General features: G+C 38.0%; 1 protein-coding gene across 4 annotated transcripts in view; it reads left to right on the top strand.

Annotated features, from left to right (window-relative positions):
* Positions 1-14,330, top strand: part of LOC122713437 (heterogeneous nuclear ribonucleoprotein K) — a 90,890-nt gene that overhangs the window by 672 nt on the left and 75,888 nt on the right. The gene's annotated exons all lie outside the window — the stretch shown is intronic.

Raw genomic sequence — 14,330 nt, 5'->3', positions numbered from 1 at the left:
GCTTACTGTTTTATGCCATACAATATCCTATATTACTTATAATGCGTGAGCGATTACATGCATTTTCTTTTCAGAATAATATTATCTATATGCGATTGTTTGTCACGTAATTTGAATCCGGAAGAATAACTTCGTATTATTCCTTCAACGAATCTTTGTTATCTAACTGGTTATTCAATGCAGGGCGTAGCGTCGTATAAAAAAGTATTCCATAGCCAATGACACAATAGTTTTTTTTCGTATCACGTGTTTGCATAATTTTTTGTACGATATTTTTTGCGTTCATCATTAAGTAATTCCTAAATTGTGATTATTGTCTTAAGAATGCTTTTATGTATTGATAATTTTGATTCAAAGCTTAGATGCACGATTAATTTATTGCGCGAAACTGTAGTGGAATTAGTTTTACACTGTTTTTTACAACGAAACATACTCCATCTGTGAATCGGAAACGATGTTATCCGATGGGAGTTGGGATTAACGTTTTTGCACATGACAAATGTAGTCCTCTTATGTTGTAATGATTCGATTAACGTTTCGTTTCGATTGAGAATCTGTTCGATGGAAATTATTGAATCGATATTGAATTACGCGTGTGTACGAACTTTTATCTTAGAAATATTTACACGGCAATGTATTGCTTAACTCTAAAAGTAGATGGCGCCATATTAAATTAAAATTAACAGAAAGAAAAAAATTATTCTGCATATTTAATAATTTTTTTTAGAAATTTCATTTTTTACATTCTCATTATATAAATAGTTTATTTCATAATTTTATTATCGATAAGAATACAAATTATTAAATTAATTACAAAAATCGATCGTTTACGTTACAATATTCATGTTGAGTAATTATTACAAATTTCACGTTGTCAAATTAGAATTTTTATTTATTGTTTTATCAATTCAATTAATATAATCATTTTCATTTAAGGTATTGATTATTTTAATAATAATAATTTAATATATCTAGCTAATTTTTAATTGTAAATGATTTAAATTAACTTATTTTATACAAATATTTAATAATTTTACACTTAATAATAAAAATTTGACGAATAACTTCATCGATTTTTGTATATCTTTATATTCGCTTCATCTGAATTGAACTTTTTCGGTTAATAACAATCGTTGAAATAATTATCAAGTATATAATCGACATATTTAATTTCCTTAATGCTGCTAGCTCGTTATCGAATAATCCCACGTGTATTAACGATTTCCTTGTCTTTAGCTAGCGTATCTTCTGATCATTCCACCATGAACTTCGACTCTAATTATTTCCTCGTAACGCTAACTGCTTCTGACAATGTTTGCTAGACTCTGCAATTAATTCATCGATTATATTGTTAAATATTCGATCATACTATTCTAATCGTGATTCATGCACATACATGTGTATCTTTCAATTAGTAAATTCCTTTGTGATTTTTTTGGTTAGAAAATCCTCATGAATGAACCAAACATTCTATCGTTTACATTTTCGTAAAAGAAGCTTTTAATTTACATGTATAATAGTATGTATAAGTTCGTATAAATCCTAACCAAAATTTTATTACGCTACATTATCCTTTAATAAATTTGCCCATATTACCATATTTTAAAGTAGTACCAGGATTTTTGTTACTCTTCAATCTTGATGATCTATCCTTAAAATCTTTATCAATTCCTCCATCGATAAGCGTCCTTATTACGTTCTGCCGATCCACTTTTTCTTTCATTCTTTTAAGCCATCATCTTAACTTTTTTCTTTCTTTCTCTTTCTTGTCTTCTTATTCCTCATTTGGGATGCACTTTTTTCTAACCACGAATGATAACTATACAGTACGATCATTCTTATATTTTTTATTCTTATGTTTATATATATAATATATTTATAATTTAAGATTCTTTCTTTAATTATTAATATTTTAATAGATTACATTGTTTTTATTCTCTTTGCCTCATTTGACTCTTATCCCTTCTCTCTCATATATAAATCCTGAGTCGTCGATAAGGCAGTCGATAAAGATATCGACGGGTCTCGCAATAATGATATCGCATGGATATCATTCATAATCGTGGAATCGAATATGATATAGAGTGCTCTACGGAAAAGTAACAGCGAGGAACGGTTCCAAGAGAAATTTAATCTTGCCGATTGGTTGTTGGTACTATAACTAGTTTGGGCTAGGTCAAGTCGAGTTAGGTTGCGCTCAGGTAGGGGCATTGTAGCTACGGTAGGGGTAGTGGACGGGGTTCGGTCGGTGAATTTCTGCCGGTGGGGTTGAACACAATGGCACAACAAACCGTTTCCCTGGCAACTGTTCGTTCGGGGTTGCCATCACAAAACTTTCCAACTTGTGACTGCAAACATTAATGCTGGCACACGCGTTATCAAGAGAGAAAAACGACGAGGCGCGGAGGTGGCCGCGTGAGTTCACACGCACGCCCATAGTCACGCGAGCGCGCGTGCTCACGACACGCACCGGCGTGTGTCCCCGCGCGAAACAATGGGCCATCGGGGAGGAGGATGCCCGCGGACCACCCCTCCTTCCACGTTTCATTATTTTCGCTGGCTCGCGCCCTTTTTACTTTTTAACGCGCGCTTATTTTGCTAGCCCGTATGGTGTAATCGCGGCGTAAATTGCCTTACGCACCGCGCATTGTGTAGGGGATATTGTTTCTGAGAGATTACCAACTTGTGGATCCTCTATCCCCTAAAAGGGTCATTGCGATTATTTTTAGTTAGGAATTATTTTTATCGAAAATTTCGTTGCAAGAATTTTTATCGCTCACAGCGTTAATTAATTTAACGCTGCATAATTTTCTATCGACTAGGAATGTTAATGATAATTTTTATACAAATACAAAACATTTTTGTAAGATAATTTGACTATTGCAAAAGAAGAAGTCGTCGTACAATTATGCGTGATTAATTGAATTTATTTTTGTAGGAAGATTTTTATATGAGAATTTTAATAATTATTAATTATTTATTAGTTATAATAAATTTTCAAAAATTTTCAGAAAGCGGTTAAATATATATATATAAAATGTAAAATGCAGGAATTTGTGGAAACAGGAAATTGTTCAATTTTATCATTTTTTTTTGCTAAAAGTTTTCACAAAAAATTTGCATTTTTTTCTCCCATCTTGTTTTTTATATTCTCATTATTGACCTCGTACAACATTACGTAACATCGCGTTAATGTAATTACAGGCAAATTAGTTATGCCTTTTATCCATTACAATTAATTGTGCAAATATTTTTGCGTCTTTTCGTCCGTATAATAGATTGAAATACCTGCAAATTTTAATTATACATGAACGCCAATACGGTGCAATTTAATTTATCGATGGAACTCGTGCTCGGTCCCAATGTAAATTTACGAGGATTCACGCACGAGAAAAATAGGGCCTCCCGTTTTCGATCAATTTACCTCGGTACCGCGGATCCATAAAGAAAACCTCATCGTAATTGAACGCACGAATCGAAACGATTTCCAAATAATCGTATGTATGAATACGGATCATCGACGCTCTTTCGCGAATTAATTATTTCGATTAATCCGTTTCTACGAAAGCGCGAACTATTTTCGATCTCGATATACTTTCCAGTTTTTCTCTCGTTCTCGTCGTACATTTTCACAACGCGCGTCATTTATTTTTAATTACGAAATTTTCACGTCGGTGAAAATCGAGATCACAAACGACGTAACGATTCGACGGGAAATGCATTGTCGAATTAAACTTATACATTGAACGATATAAGTATAAGCTTATGTGTTAAATTCGTGTAATAATCTTCGCATGTGCGTGTGTGTATCTCTCTCTCTTCCCCTCCCCTCCATAGAATTTTTTGGGATTTAAGATTTATTTCGACGTAGGTAACGATGCTCCAGGGTGAAATGAAATAAATTCTCTCCCTCCCTCTCCCTCTTTCTCTTTTGTTTCTGTTCGTTACATTGGACAATTTATATCTTTGTTTGCCTCTTTTTTTTCGTGGCCACATTTAAATGAAATATTTCAATTTGCCCTTGGCTCTCTGTTCGCGCACACGTCCCATGGTATGCTTCATCCCGTTTGATTAATGCCACTTCGATGTCGCTATACTTTTCCGCTTGTTACAAGGAGATTCCTAAAATACCTTTTCATTCGTTGAATAATAGATTCAGAAATCATTTTTTTTTTTTTTTTTTAAACTCCAGTCCAATTTTAAATTCATTCTTGTCAAACTTGGATAAATTTTTGTAAACGCATAATATAATATAATCGATAGAAAGAAGCGTATTTATCAATCTAAGATTGAATGCAAAGGGCGCAAAGTAAAGGAAGGGGGGGGGGGGAAATTGGAATGCAATTACGTCGAGAATGTAGATTTTCCGGTGGAAAACTTTTTACGTTAGGTTCGACAATCGCGCGAGGACTACGGGAACGAGGACTCGGTTCGCAAAAATGTGTCATCGATTCGCTGACTTTCGTCGCGTTCCAGTTAACCACGTGGTTCGAGGAAAATACACTCGGCCAGGTGGAGTGAAACTCGCGCGCGCGTCAAACCGTGTAAATGACACACATCCAACCTGTAATGGGAAAGATCGAGCTAGGTGTTCTTCCCTGATAAGGCGTGGAAACGATTAGTCGGCTGTCTGTTCCTTTCTCGCCTTTCCTTTTCTCGTCCAATTCCAATTCACATTTGTGGAACAAATACAATGCTATTTTTTTCCGTTTTTCTTTTTTTTTTTTTCTTTTTTTTTAAATTATTTTATTTTCACGCCATAGAAGTTTACGTAAAAATTATGGAGATATTATTATCGTCGCGAACAGTGTCCGATCTATTTATCAACGTTTATTAATTGTAACGATTTCACAAATTTTATTTGTGAATTTTGTACGAATTTTCTTTTACCTCGCATCGCCGATGCTTCGATTGATATTTCAATCCTGATGCTGCTATTTTTGTCCCATGTATTTTCCATTCGTCGATACGAAGGGGGAAAATTTTACAGCCACCTGCTTAGTCGAATTGTATCGAATTGCGTCTCATCGACAACCAATTCGTTTGGCGTGAATTCGGGTCGATCGTTGTTTTGTAACCGGCTAAAAGCAATTGAGAGAGGATACAAAGTACCGAATCCTATCCTATTGTATGCGTGCGCTTTTTTCAATATCGATTGTAGAAATAGTAAACGTTACGTAATCGGATGTTCTTGCGGAATTACGTTGCTCAGCTTGCTTTGACGCCTGGTGAAACGAAATTTAGATAAGATTCATGTAATAGGAATTTTGTGACTGTACTAATAGTTTTCTCAGAAAGCCAAATATAAATTGGAGATATTACTTCATTCAACGTTTATTTTCAATAATTGAAAATAGAAGTCGTCCTTGTTGTTTGTCGAATAAAAAAATGCAATATCTACAACTCAAAATTTTGCTCTTCGTTTCTCGATCAATTTTCGCGCGCGCGCAAAAGAAAAAAAAGAATGAAACTCCATTTGTCAGTGACAGAACTGGAAACTTCTCTCAGGGGAAAAAGTTGTTTTGGAATCGCGCCAGAGACAACAAATCATAGATCTTATATTTAGACTCAGAGATCGACTTGAAAGAGAAAAGAAGAAAAAGATAATAAATAAATAAATAAATTTATCAAGGAAACTAGGAAGTTTAAACATTAGAAGGTTTATACATCAACGGTTGTGCATCATTTGTTCAGAAGCAAAAGGCTATTATCGAATGCCACGGGTACTTGTCGCTCCATTAACAATGCGAATCCACAATCTAATTTAAACCATTCAGTAGCACGAGTCGTGTAAAACGTTATTGCTCTCGGAGAGGACGTACCGCCACTTATAACATCGGTAGCAATTAGTTTCATAAGTCAAGCGTGATAAGGACGACACGGTTATTCATTGGAGAGTGACAGAGACCCGATCGACTCGAAGTTTTTCCAAGAAATTCTATTTCTCACCATTAACCAATGTGACGAGAAGATATTCAAGGTATCGTGCATTAACTCTTAACCGGTGAACATCGAATCGCCGGAAAACGCATTCCTTAGATCTGTTTTATCTCTATACATTTTATACTTCTCACGAGAACATTATACAGATCGTGAATTCCTAACTGGTCGATCCTCAAAGAGAGAGAGAGCGAGAGGCAGAATAATCTTTGGAAGGTCGCCAAATATCCTTACTTTTTTCTTTTACTTACTTCAATTATCCGTGTAGAAAATTTTATTCTAAAATTTTTAAAATCGCGTTCCAAATTCAATTTGCGGAGAGAAATTTGTGATTCAAGCTCTTGAAGCCTCGATCTTCCATCGACGTGAAACGTCGGGATAGGATAAACAATCTTCTGTTTGTTTAATTCCCAGTCGTGTCCGTGAATATTCAGCCTAAGGAATCGCGCGGTGGCGGTTGCTCAAGAAAATTGCGACATTGCATACCTCGGTTGCCCCTCTGCCGCGGCGGCGGAGTTTCCCTTTTCGACTCTTGGCCACCTCTTCCCTCGCCACTCGTAGTCCTTGGAGGCAGCCGTTGTGTACTTTTACAACGGTGGAATGCAGCGATTGCCAGCGGTGTCGGTGATCTAGGCCTGTGCCCGCTTCGTGAGCCACGCGTTGAATTGAGCTTCGCCTCGCGGCCCGCGCGAATGGAATCTCGTTAATACGTACGTTCTCTGTTGCAAATTGCGCTTGCCTCGCGCATCCACACGGTTCCTCCTTCATGGGAATCGTGACACGTGGAGTGCTCGTGTTTGACGGACGACACGTATCCGTGGCTTTGTTCTTATCCTCGTGCTTGTTTGCCATTAATTCGATTAACGCGCGATCGAAATTTTCGAAAGAGCTAGGATATTAGTAAAAAAAAAATTTATAGAAGTTATTCATAATCTTGAACAGAATAGAATCTTGATAGAAAATTTTGAGACAAATTTATGTAATTTTCTATTTTATATTGGCAAGATTTTCATCCAGATTTAAGGATAATCAAAGTATACTAACGTAACGTGATATCGAATAAATTGTTTCTTGATTACTTCCTAAGAGAAATTAGCTTACGAAATTTCCATGGTCGGTAGATTGTACGACAATGTTAATTAATTTTTCTATCCGAGAGTGTAACAAACGTGTTTGCTTTCTTGCGACTTCCGTTGAATTATGATTATTTTCTCTTCTCAAATATTCGTTATCCTATCGTTCGATCGAATAACGTTGTTTTCTTAGCTTGTTTATGACGGCCGAGTTGTGCGTCGCTTTGATTAAATTTATCCGTGTTTTCCTCTTCGTATCGTGTTTCGCGATTGACCGACCACGCTTTCTATCTTACATCCGAATTTTAATTTTCCTCAATTACCATTCCGCGCCAACCATTCAATTCGTTATATATCTCGACAGATAAAATATTATAGCGCCAAGCGATTTAGCCGATTCAATGTGTCGACCCTTTTTGTCAGACGCGAGTAATTAAAACTAATTAGCGAACAGACAAGCTTTTTGCGGGAAAGACGCAAGAAATTGCGAGTCGGTTGAAACGCACCATGTTTTTACCGTTCCTCGTCGACAAGCTCCAATTAAAGGTTTCCGACAGTAATGACTGTCTGGGCATGTTTATCGAATCGATGAATGGGATGAAAAGGAACAGCCTTGAATGGCAACCGTGCATTTCATGATCTATTTCCTTCTCGTCTCGATGCTCGTCTCGTTGAAACTATTCCAACCGATCTCGAGTAAAATCTCGATTCCTCTTACCTAATCTTTTATTAACCAGACGATACTTTCCTACTTTTGTTTATATAAACACTGCATAATGTAGTGTAGTGTAAAAAAAAAAACATTTTTTTTCTTTTTTTTCTTATTATATTAAAATCTTTCAAAGCACCTTAATATATATATATATATATATATGAAGAGACGAGGTAAAAAATTGTTGTATCTTTGAATCCAAGAGTTCTTAAGAGTTTTCTCAAGGGTACATTAATTTTCTTATAATCGGCCTTTCGACTGGTATCGCTAGTAGAACCTGAATTTCATTTCATTCACGAGGATAATTAAGAAATATTCGCGATGGTACGCCTTCTCGGTTCTCTTTCTTTCTCTCGTTTTATTCCTCGTTTTCTTTCGTGCGTGTATCAAGAGAAGGACACGCGGGCAGGGGAACGCAATTGAAAGCGAAAGCGAAAGTTTCGTAGCCACGAAAGCGAGAGAATCCCTCCTTTGACAAGGTCGTGCAATGGCAGGTTCAAGGTCATCCGATAGACAGAGAAAACAATTGCGAAATGGGGACAGTTGCATTTATCCCACTCGCACGTTAAGCTCCCGCTGCAATTACGATCAACGATTTCAACGATTCGCATTCCTCGCGATCGAGATTTCGAAATACGAGATAACACGTTCGAACGGATCGAGGTATGATAGATCAAAACGCGAGAAGGAGGCCGATTAATTTTTTTTATTTCTTCTTTTTTTCTTTCTTTTTTTCAGAAAATTCCATTCCTTCCGTCGATCAATTTCCATAATATTTGAGAATTTTTGAAATCGTCGTTTCATATGATTGCTATCGTCACTAAACATTTCATTCGGTTCTTCGTTCGAATTCTCTCGTAGAATGTGGAGAAATTTCGAATTATTATCTCCTCGAGTCGTCGAATATCTACTCGATTTCGATCCAAATATATTCAGATATTCGGTATTCGATTTACATCCGAGTATCCGAATACTTGCCGAGCTCTCGCTGTGCGAATATCAGAATGCAACCGGTTCTCGAAACGGAATTCGTGTTATGACGAGTATTTCGATTACTCGGATACTCGATCGCGGTAAGTTCTCTATTTCTCTTATATATATATATATATATATATATAAGATACTGCATGTTGTATACACACGATTGAAGAAAATCCCGCATTTGAGGCACAGGGTTGCCAAGAAAGTCTTACTTATCGATTCCTACTAGTTGGCCGAGAGACAAAACGTCTCCTCTCCTCTCTTTCTTTCCCTTATTTTAACTTTTTACATAACGTCCTCCTCTCATTTACAGCGTACGTAACTTATATAAATTCCGAGCTAAGAGCGAGAGGGATACTGTCAATTTCAAACCCTTCTCTAATAAGGATATTGTGCGTCGTTGTACAATGCGGCTCGATCCATTCGCTTCTCTTGCGATGTGCAATAGTCGCATCTCACGTCATAGTTGCGTGTACACGCAATATATATCGCGTGGTCAAAAGCAAGTGTACAATGCCTTCTATTAACAATAGACGCGTACCGCTTGCAACGGCTTCGACAAGGCTGGTCGAAACTGTTGCAACGACAACCGGAATCATCCTCTCCGTGTCTTGAATGAAAATATTTGATTCACAATGAGCTGGCATCGACCTTTACCTACCGCTACTTTCCCACCCGACTCTAGATCCTCATCTTTGAAATGTTAATTCGGGATCATTATGCGTGTTCTTGGCACACTGACCATTTCAGACCCGACTGGCCGAAATGAAACGATGATTCTCATCTCCCTATCCCGGCAACCGGATTTTTGATCATTGAGTGAAACTTTTCTCGAAATTTAGGCCAGAAAAAAATTTCAAGATTTTTATGATTATTATATCGAAGTGTATATTTTCGTGATATTTCCTGCCACGATTTTTCTATTTCTAATTCAAGATTAAGCGGAATTAACGGAACGAGAATAATTGGGATAATTTTTAAGCAATTCGTTAGCCAAGTATACGAATTCAACTTGGTTTATCCACGATTTTTCAGTTGTTCGAGCAGGTAAATAATTGGATAGAACTCAGATAAAAAGTTCCTTTTGCCACGAGTTCCCCAAATGAAAATTCCCCAATGGAATTGTTTAAATTTCTTTCTTTTCTTCGCGGGAATAGTTGCTTCTTTGAATTTCAAGAGACGTGACTCGATAATCTCGATTGATTGAGATATCAAATATTTCCTTCCGATTTTTCCCTCGATAACTTTTTCACTCATATTTTAAAAATAATAAAAATAAATCCACAATTTTAACGATCTTTCTACAATTTCTCCTTCTCAATTCTTTCGAATTGATCATCCAAATGTTTTCCTGTATTCAACCGCGTATATATTATAAGAATAGCGTAGCGCGTTAAGAAAAACTTGAAATGCCAGGAAAAGGAAATATATTTGATTCAGTCTCTGCGCGTTTCTCGTTATTCTATCAAAGAAGAAGCCTCGCTTTTCCCATGTTCGCGTAATTCGACATATTGCGTAGACGCGAAACTCTCGAATGCTAAAGGATCCTCGATGGTTATATTGCGTACATATATATATATATATACACACACATCCTGGGATTTCTATTTAAATGGCAGAGTCAATCGACGGGAATAAGGCCGCGGATTCGCATGCGTGTTTCTAACCGGTTGATTTTAATTCCTTCTGCCCTTTTGCCCGACCCAACTCTCTCCACCGCAATTACACTCCTACTTTTTTATCTTTTGTTTCGCAAATACGACATCCTCGTGTCGAACTGCGAAATATATTCTCTCGATCTGGGATATCTTCGAATTAATCCTTGATACATCGCGCGACGCTATTGTTCTTTTTTTTTCATATTTGCTTTGTTAATTAACAGATTATAATACGGATAAGAACAGAATTTTTCGCCGACGATTTTTCTCTTATCCCGTGGTGGAACAAGGACGAACAGTTATCCATACCTTTAGAATTTAGGTCGGTTGTGTGCCACGAGTGTCTTTTAAGTCTTTTAAGCCGTCCCGTGCCACTTTCGTTTCGTCGATCTCACTCGAACGCCCAGAGGTGCATCCAACCGCAGAAGTATCCTGACTTCGCAATAATTCCACCATCCCCAACCCTCGTGTTATCGATCTGACCGCGATGAAACATCCCTCCACGCATTCCTCGATGCATAAACCTCAATTTCCTCCGTCGTTTCGCTCCTTCTTCTTCTTCTTCTTCTTTTTTTTTTCCTTGGAAAATTTTCTCTCCTTCTTGGCAAGCATCTCATCGATACTTGGATCGTTTTCTTCTGACGCTCTTCGTACGATGCTTATGTACGTATGCAAACGAAAGACACGTAAGAAGTCTTGGACGTGAAGATATGATCCCATAAATCGGCAAGCTCGATTCAAGGCTCCCGTTTCTATCGTCGAGATCGTGGCTCCGTTCGTTCGAGTAATCCTTTCGTCTCATGGCGAACATTCATTTATCGTTACATATATATATATATATATATATATATATATATCTCAGTTGACCACCTGACCCTGAGATATATGTACACCTCGTAAAAATCGTTCTTTTTCATACAGTTATCGATCGTATTCGAAGGTGGTGTGTCGAACCTCTCAAAATAGATTTAATGCTCTTTCGAGTACTTATTAAAGCAATCCAATCGATAACCCCTGAACCCAACAGGTAATATACTATCCTACGAGTAATGTCACTTTAGAAGCCCAATCTTAACTTTGTTCATCGACGAATGAACAAAGAGTGTTTATCGAAGAATATACTTATACCCTCATAAATCTGTTCTCTTAAAAATAATCAGAGTTATCCCAGAGGAAACGGGACTTTTAGAACGGTTATTACTTTACGAAACGATCCGATATTTCCTTTCGAATTTCAATTTTCCGTTCGATCGAAATCTCATCTCGTATCGAACGATCGCTCTCCAATTCGAGGTTTCCCCCGTTGCGCATTCTCGTGCATCCTCGACGATTTATCCGTCGATTCTTCCCTCTCTTCGAACGATCCTCGAGCACACATCTCTCGCTCGAAGAGAGGACACGGTACGAATGAGAGCCGCCGCGAAAGATGGAAGGTTCGTTGAATTATTGAGGATGGCGTGCAGTTCGTTCCTGTCCTCGCAGAACAGAAACAGCCCCTTCCGTCTGTCTGCTTATTTCCAGCGGGACTTAATGTTACGTTAAACGATCAGTTTCCTTGCGAAACGAATCGAACCGTCACGGGTTCACAACCATTGCAGCGACCGGCGTCGCTTCCTTCTTTCACGGTTTTTTCCCCGTAACCGCGCCCCTTGTTGCCTTTTTTAACACCCGACCCGTTTCCTCGATCCGTTCACCTTATTTAGAGAAAGCCAGAGTTGGCTTTCGGCATCCGGGAAAAGATCAAATGGAAAACTCTTAAATTCCTTCCTTTGGATGCGCGTGGCAGTGGGGGAGAATCAGTGGAGGGAAGTTAAAAAAGGGATCTTTCCGCCTTCGTTTCTCTTTTCTTTTATTTTTTAATCGGAGCCAGTCTCTGCTCTCCTTCGGTTAAGGCTTGCAAGATAGATGGTAGGCAAAGTGCGAGCGGATACGAAGAGCGGATAGGAAGCGTTGTTGCTCGTCAACCGAGCGAATCATAGCGGTTTCTTGGGTCATCTTTCTAGGCGCTTGTATTATAGATATTAATTCGAATCGCTCGTTAAAACGGCTACGCCTATTCCACTGCACGCTCCAATTTTTTCATTCAGTTCTAATTCGATTATTGGTTAAAACTTGGCGAACGTACAAATTCGTATCTTCAAATTTCTCTTGCACCACGTTCGGTTAATCCTGTTCTCATACTTCTCACGCGGGACTCGTGACGTGTTCCGACGTTTACTCTCAGATACTCTTAATTCCACCCTTAATCTCGGGGTTAAGGGTTACAAGTTTGAAGGGATTTGTACGTCAATGAAATTGTTTGCCTGTGTTGAGACAAGATTCTTCGCGATTCCCCGTTTTAACCTTCCTCGTGACGACGTCCAGAGAAGCGTCGTTGCAAAGTTTTATTTCATATATAAAAATAATAGTTTCATTTTTCTTTTGACGCGAGTTAATTTCTCTCTCTAATCGAAAATAAATAATCGATGCAATATCGAAACGATCCTTTCGCGTTTTCCTTCGATTCGATGAACCGATCTTAAAGACCGATCAAAAATAATTCAATTCGTAACGTAGAGTTAAATAAAGAGAGGCTAATTTTGAAACTCTGAATTATAGAATCCGCACGAGAGAGTTTGTACGGAATTTCTCGCCTTGCGAGGAATCCTTTTCTTTCGAGGAAAAAGAAAAAGAAAAAAAAGGAAAATTGCAACATTGAATAACACGGACGCACAGGCGGCAAAACGAAAAAAAAATGGTCGCGAGTTTTTCCTTCGAGCCCATCTGCATTAGGCAATCCTCGTATTGTATACGCTACACCGTACCACTTAAGATGAAAATGGCGATACGTACGCCTCGAAGAATGTTTTTCTCTCTTGGCTAACGTTTCGTAACGGGGCGTGTGTATAATCGTGGCAGCGAATGAATCGTTTCACCGGAGAACGGGGCGATCTCTTGAGTAATAGCCTGTGTCGATATGCCTTTGATTTACCGCATGTTTATTAGTAGATCGTTGATTATTAATGGCTCGATGCGTTCTCGAATAGGTATAGACCTAATTACGAATCTTATTCCATCGTATCGATCGTAAGTGTTTGTGGTTTCATTGTATGGATCGTTTTCTTTTTCAGACAGATATGATATAATAACAGCGTTCACACTTATTCGTGTCAGAAATACGAGTAAGAAGAATGTACAAGTTGTTTTTTTTTTTTTTTTTTGATACGATCACTAAATTTAGAATTTTATTCGCAGAAAATCGATAGGAACGGGATGGAAGGAGGAAGAAGGGGTTAACGATAGGTAGAGATTCGTTCCATTGGATGTTCACATAATCAATGATAATGTGCCCAATTGCCATTCGATCATTGACACCCTCTTTGTTCCCGTTCCATCTCTCTAATTAACCGGAGAGCCGCTTATCGCGACTTGTTTCTCGTGATTGCGCGCGTCATCGCGTTGATAACAGGGGACGCTCCCCGTTTCACCTAATTTATCATTAATAGATCCAGTCGGACCGTTTCTATGCCACTTACCGTAATTTCGACTATGGCGTACAAGTAATAGTGTATAGCGTACTCGATGTTATACAAACGCGTAAACCTGCCGTGTTATTACGCGGCATCCTCGCATTGTTCGCCCTCGTATCGATCGACCCGTTCGCGAGCATTTAGCCGCCAATTGGAACCTGTGTAATCTTATTTCGCTCCTGTATTTCGCCTAATTATTACCCGTCCCATAATACATCGTTTTCCACCCATTAACCAACCATCGAAACGAATATTTTCACGCGACGATCCTCTCATTTGCCGATGTAATTAAGAACGATAAGTTTCGATTTTTAAAACTCTTCTTCTTTAAAACTTAATCCGTAAAAATAGAATATATATATATATATATATGTAAAAGTAAAAAAGGAAACAAACGGAAGGAAAGTCCCGTTAAGAGACGCAATTTTTCGCTCGATTCGGTTCGATTTCCAACGGG

This window comes from Apis laboriosa, unplaced genomic scaffold (assembly GCF_014066325.1).
Source record: "Apis laboriosa isolate Shangri-la unplaced genomic scaffold, ASM1406632v1 scaffold23_cov150, whole genome shotgun sequence".
Taxonomy (NCBI): Eukaryota; Metazoa; Arthropoda; class Insecta; order Hymenoptera; family Apidae; genus Apis; species Apis laboriosa.
The sequence above is the reverse complement of the archived record's forward strand: the minus strand, read 5'-3'. Positions and strand labels throughout refer to the sequence as shown.